The sequence below is a fragment of the Trichomycterus rosablanca genome, chromosome 20, assembly GCF_030014385.1.
Source record: "Trichomycterus rosablanca isolate fTriRos1 chromosome 20, fTriRos1.hap1, whole genome shotgun sequence".
Classification (NCBI taxonomy): domain Eukaryota; kingdom Metazoa; phylum Chordata; class Actinopteri; order Siluriformes; family Trichomycteridae; genus Trichomycterus; species Trichomycterus rosablanca.
Genome location: NC_086007.1, coordinates 25,062,420 through 25,069,129, shown reverse-complemented (window position 1 = coordinate 25,069,129; position 6,710 = coordinate 25,062,420).

The following is a 6,710-nucleotide window of genomic DNA, read 5'->3' as shown; positions in this document are numbered from 1 at the left end:
TTTGATTAAGAATAAATGTATTACATAACGAATGAGGGTGTTTCTTTTGTTTTGCAAAGGTTTGTACTGATGATTCCTCTGAGTTACCCCTTTTAGGGATTAGATCATTCATCCGCATATTTGTTTTGGCACAGCTCTCCTATTTTTTTTAGGCTTGGCACTAAATCAAGTCATGTCAGATTTATTTGTATAGCGCTTTTTACATTAGACATTGTCTCAAATTGTCTCAACTTTACAGAATCCATCACTGACAGACCAAAACCCTTGTTGAGCAAACCAAGGGCAACAGTGGTGAGGAACCAGCCAAAGCAGGGACTTCCATCCTCCTTGGGTGGCCTGGAGAATAATCTGAATGAGTAGCATGAGACTGAAAGGGCACGAGCAATAAGGGTGCCCTGATACCCCGGTGTTCCCCAATGACTAGGTTCTCCTAATGGCATGTGCCTACTGGGATTCGAACCCCCAGAACTCAGGCACTGCCGTTTCTAGCAGTGCAAAGCATTGCACTAATATGTGTCATTTAATAACGTATGTAATTTTATACATCAATTTAATAATGTATACGCATGCATATTAACTTTGTATTAGATAGTTATATGTGCCAACCAGTCCTCATCTATTAGTTTTGGATCCTTTCACTATATTTCACTTACAGTTTCATCCTGGTCCGGGATGTACTTTGACCCAGGAGAGGAAAAACCCCACAAACCTGTGAAACACTTAATCATAAAGGTTTTCAGCAAAAACGTATGATGTGCAATTGTTCAGTCACAGAAGAAGAATAGTAGCAGGAATAATTCACATCTTGAGCAAACCATGGCATTAACTTTTGATTTGAACTTGATTTTAACATGCTTACAAATGAAATCCACAGGTGGTTCTTCCATAGACAACTGCCTGTCATGTCCAGCGGGGCACTACTGCGCCAATGAGGGTCAAAATTCTCCTAGTGGTCCCTGTGCTGCAGGTTTCTACTGCCCCACTGAATTCTCCTCCACTACCCCCCACGCCTTCCTCTGTCCCAGGGTGAGGCCTGTCTCCTCAATCATTCTCTCTCACATGAATCACACGTATACTTACAGGCTGTTTCCGTTCAGGGCCACTACTGTCCCCTGGGCTCTCCTTTGGCCTTGGCATGTCCCACAGGACAATATCAGCCAAACCCAGGCTCTGAGAGCTGTATCCCGTGTCGTCCGGGATTCTACTGTGAGGAAGCTATAGCAGGAGACCCCTTACCGTGCCCACCTCACTCCTACTGCCCTGCAGGTATTGAATAGCAGATATACAGTATGTATAATACTATATATAAAGTGTTTATTGAATATACTTTGTGTCTAGTCATGTTCAAGGTCTGTCCTTTGTCTTTCATATTTATATCTGCAGCCACTATGATTCCTCAGCCGTGCCCCAATGGCACGTACACTCCTCCTATGGTAGGGGGTCTGCAGGATGACAGAGAGTGCCTGCCTTGCCCACCAGGAAGATTCTGCAGGTAATCTGAGCACCTGAGCAACATCGATCTCTGTGCATGCAGGTTCATTTTAAAATAATGACCGAGTTCCTGTTCTGTTTAAAGCGCGGGTCAGATCAGGGGGCTGTGTGCCGCTGGGTACCTGTGTATTTCTGGCAGCTCTGAGTTCACCCCGAAGGGCACAGTCATGACCAACGTAAGCCAGTGCGACTGGGGCATGCAGTGTGCCGGACCCTGTCCTGCTGGTAGGTCACTCGGGGTACTTTGCACTAGACATGGGTGAAGTGATTTATATGTGAGTAAAAATCTTTTATTATCGGTGTTGGCAGGTTTCTACTGCCCAGAGGGCACCACTCAACCTCATGCCTGCCCTGCTAATACTGTGAAGGAAACCCCTGGAGGTAGCGGAGTACAGGACTGTCTATCCTGTCCAGCCAAGCACTGGTGCAAAGAGGGTAACATAAACCACTCCTCAAACTGTATAGTACATAATTACATTAAATTGGAATCTATAGAAATAAGTAATGGACTTATCTTAAACACCCTTTTGCAGGTGATCCTGTGCCATACCTGTGTCCGGAGGGGCATTACTGTGATGGCATTAATGACTATGAGTCTGAAGGTAGGCCTGGACCAAGAAAGTGTCCTGTGTTCACCTACAGACCAACTGATGGTGCGGGCAGTAAAGGAGACTGCGTCTCGTGTCCAGCTGGAACATTTTGCAATGCTACAGGTTAGCAAAATAAGAGTGGCACTCTCAGTTCACCTGATTTGCCGCCGACCATTTCACAGCGCCTCCAATGAGACGAACTGTTTGATACAAAGTGGTAAAAGCGACTCGATTTACACGATTTTTATTTCAGGTCTCACTGATTTCTCTGGCTTTCCCTGCCCCCCTGGTTACTGGTGCAGTGGTGCAGGTCCGCCTGTCCCCTGCCCAGCAGGTACAATGAGGCCACAACCAGGGGCAGCTTCTGTCAGCCAGTGCCAGCCCTGTGCTGCAGGTACGTACTGCCCTGACCCTCGCCATACAGGTCAACCTAACACTGCAGGAAATCCATGCAGATCTTCTTACCAGTGCCCTACAGGCAAGTTCTGACTTTGTTTGTTACTTACAGTATATGCTTATATCACAAAGAAGCATATGATCACATTTTATTTTGCATGGTCATCAGGATCAGTGGTGGAGACCTTGTGCAGAGCAGGATCATACTGTAGGCCACAAACTGGAGAACCCACACTGTGCCCTGCAGGCTACTACTGTCCTGAAGGCTCACACACCTATAACACAGCCAAGCAAGTGTATGTACACTGAAAATGTTGATTCCAATAAAAAAAAATATAAAAATCTGATGGGCAGAATAATGATTGTTTGTTTTGGTAGATGCACATACCCATATTACTGCCCGCCTAACAGCTCTACCATGCTGCCCTGTGATGGCGGCTTTATGCCTCGTAACGTCAGTGGCCTCAGACTTTCTAAGGAAAGCACCTGCGTTTTGTGTGAGGCGGGGACTTATCGGCCTGGTGGCTCTCCTCACCAGCTCTGCCTCGTGTGCCCACCAGGCTACCACTGCCCACCAGGTTAGTCTCCCTGATGGGGTGAATGCAGCATTTGACATGCCTGTAATATTTTCTAATAAAACACTGTGTGACCTCTTCCTCAGGCACAGAGAACTTCAGCAGTCAGCCGTGTCCACTGGGATACATATGTCCACGGGGCTCATCAAATCCTGTACCGTGCCCGCCTGGCACCTATGGCAACCGCACCAAGGCAGAACTCCATGAAGAATGCCAGCCTTGCCCTTCAGGCACATTTAACCACCTGTATGCCCAGAGAGCCTGTTTTCCCTGTGGTAGCTCTTCCATATCAGAACAAGGTCTTCTCATTAACAGTTACACACTAGAACACAGTGAACCAGACTGACTCCACTGCTGTTGGTCGGCAATACAGAAATAAATATTGTGATATTTTTATTTATTTTAGGGGCGCCTTCATGCACATGTTTAGGCAGAAATCGAGCATTCCAGCATTCAGACGGGTCATGTGTGTGTAAAGCTGGTTACGTCTTCTACAATGAACTGGACTTCAAGAGTTCCAGTGCTGACAGTTACATGGACTGTCAACCTGAGGTAACTTAAACCCAATGAGCGCATTTATCACTGAAAATGAAATCAACTTTAATGAACGTTTGTGCTTTATGTAGGTAAATAAACGCTGCAGAGCAGGAGAGGTGAGACTGGCCTCATCACGGGAATGTGTCCGTCCCTCCCAACACTCATGCAACGTGACTTGTGGAGCTCATGGTGGTCGTCTGGATGTAGGATTAGGCATGTGAGTTCACTCCCGTCATACTGAAGATGAATCATTTTCTCAGTCTTTCCAGTTCCAATTACACAATATTACACCTTAGGTAAACCGTAAGGTTTGTACAATAACACTATGCCTATTATGTACGGAAATTAAGAAGCCGGAATGTAGAAGGTGTTAGAAAGCCATGTTTATAGGACTCCAGCAAACCACTGTGATGGCCATTATCTCAAGGATTTTACAAAATGTAGTTTTACTCAACTTTCTTTCGTTTAATGATCTGAAATTATTCAGTCAGACAAATCTGCAACAACAGATGCAGCTAATAAAGGGGCAAACACATTTTCACTGCGCTATATCTGAGATAAATCTGTGTTTTTTGGCAGTTGTCATTGTGAGAAGTACGTGTCAGTGGAGGAGCTTTGTAACTCCTCCTGTGCGTCTGCACTGCCCGTGCTATCTGCCAGACAGGCTCCAGATGGACAGCTGGTACTCAGGATCCAAGCCAGTGACAGCAGGATCTGGAGCAGAGTGAGTTTATGCTTAGATTTAATCAGTAACTCATTTATGTAAGGGATTGAAATATTAGACATTTTTATTATTGTATTAATAACAATAATTATAATAATAATAATCCTCCACTCACTTTATTGGACCACACTGGAGCACATTATTAAAACTGGCCATGTTAATTCCTTGGTACAAAAGGTCAGATTTTACAATTTAGTCATTTCCCATTCCCAATTGTGAATCTGCTGCCGCTTGCACAACCCCCGATCTGACCAAGGAGAGCCAGATCACCACATGCTCCCTCTGACGTGTCCAGTCTATAGCCACTTCATATCACTTGCCAGTCTTGGCTTCCAACACAGAGCTGGATCACTTACGGAGAGCCACGCTAAGCTCTCTCTGTATGACCCCCCCCCCCCCCCCCCCCCCCCCCCAGCCCATAGCAAGTTCCAAGCAACAGTAACAGTCGGGAGAGACCTTGTCTGACCTTTTCTCTCTCAAACACTACCTCAGCCAACTGTGTTTATGTGGACGCCCGGCCAGTTTGGTAGCTCTGTCACATGCTCAGGTGACTTAATTCAGGTAGATTTAATCTAATCATGAGCTCTAAATACAGCCAATCATGTATGTGTGTAGATGCCCAACTTGCCAATAGCGACACACTGGGGATTTGATCCGGTTCTCAAAGGTAGTGGGCTGGCATAATGTACTGCTGTGCCAACCAAGCGCCCTGATTATATATTATTTGTAATGAAATCTATTGTATTCAATTCAATTTAAATAAGAAAAATGCCTTTTCTCTAGTGACCTAATACTTTTGGCCCCCAGTGTAACTTCAAACTGACTTTAATTTTTTTTATCCTGTTTTCAGAATATGATAAACATTTTGGGTCCTGACAGTCATATTAGGAACATCGGGAAGATCCACTTTGTCCAGTTTTCTCCTGATGGAGTGTTTGGGTGGATTTTAAAGGATGCTGCACTCATAGACGTCTTTTTGTCTGGTACCTTCTTTTACGGAACATTTACGAATCTTTTCATTCTGTATCTGTATTCTGTTCTGTTATATTTTCATGCATGTTTTTGTTATCATATAAAAAAAGGACACTACTATTTAAGCACTGGTAAAGTGTAGTATTTTCAGTACCTGCAATGGTCTGTAATGGTCCGATTTCCTTTTAGAACCGTTTGAAATTCTGGATCAACAGCAGAGAAAGCGGAGACACGTTGGTCCGGCAGAATTACCAAATTCGGAGTCTCTGCCACGTATTCCTAATCCCATAGTATGTCTCTCCTCCAGAGACATGCTCCTCTTTCAGCTCACAATCAACATGACTGGTAGGATATTTGCAAAACAATCTTGAGTACTTGTACTACAGGGAATAAATGTGCAGTGTTTAACGTTACTCTATTAATTATGCATCTAGACCGTCTGCTCAGCCACTTTCCAGTCTATCAGAACAACCATTTGTTCAGCAGCAATTCCAACTGGGACTTTGGTGCGTTCAGACGTCTGGAGCGTCTCGTCAAACGTTCCCACTTTAATTCCACAAGGTGGGTGGAATTATGAATTTTAATATTAATGAACTTTATATGAATGGGTAACAAAATGCAGCTCTGATCACCAGAATTGATGAATAAATAAATATATATGAAACCTTTTCTGATCAGAACTTCAAATTTAGGCTCTGCCACCAGTCGGCAGGGCGCCATCTGGCGGGCAACTGGCAGTGCCTGCAGCAGACAATAATCGGCCACCGTGTCTGCTGGGTGGGATGGCCAGACTGTGTGGGTGGTGTCTTCAAACCTGGTTAGCAGATAGAGGCGTCTGTGCCGAAAGCATGGGCGAAAAGAAAGGGTCCGCTAAGGACTGCGCACGAGTCGGAGGAGGCGTGAGCAGAAAATATACCCACCTCGAATGCAATCAGGGATCCCCAGCAGTGGAAGACAGATTGACTATGCTAAAAATCGGGAGCAAAAGGGGATTCAAGGGATTAATAAAGTATCTATCAACCTCCTCAGCTCTCAGAACAGCCTTATTGTTTGTACCTTAAAATCCCTGCTTTGACATAAATGTATCTTACAAATGTAAAAACACTAAATCCGGAATTGAACTGTAGATCAGGCAGAATAAAATTATATCAGCATTTAATTTTATTTCCTAAATAATCCACCTCAAACTGCTCAGCTGGAGTGAATAAAGTAAAGGTCACTCTCTGCCTTTCCCAGATTTGCCCATGTGTTCATGGAGCCGGGGAGTTATGTGTTTCTGGATAACGCCGTGCCAGACTGGAGTCTGATAGTGGTGGTGAGAGGTGAGGGCATGGAGTGTGACCCTGTTGCACCCGCCTTCCAGCCCACCTCTCCAGCTCAGCTGGTGCGACACGGGGTCATCAAACAAAAGCGCCTCAACCTGCT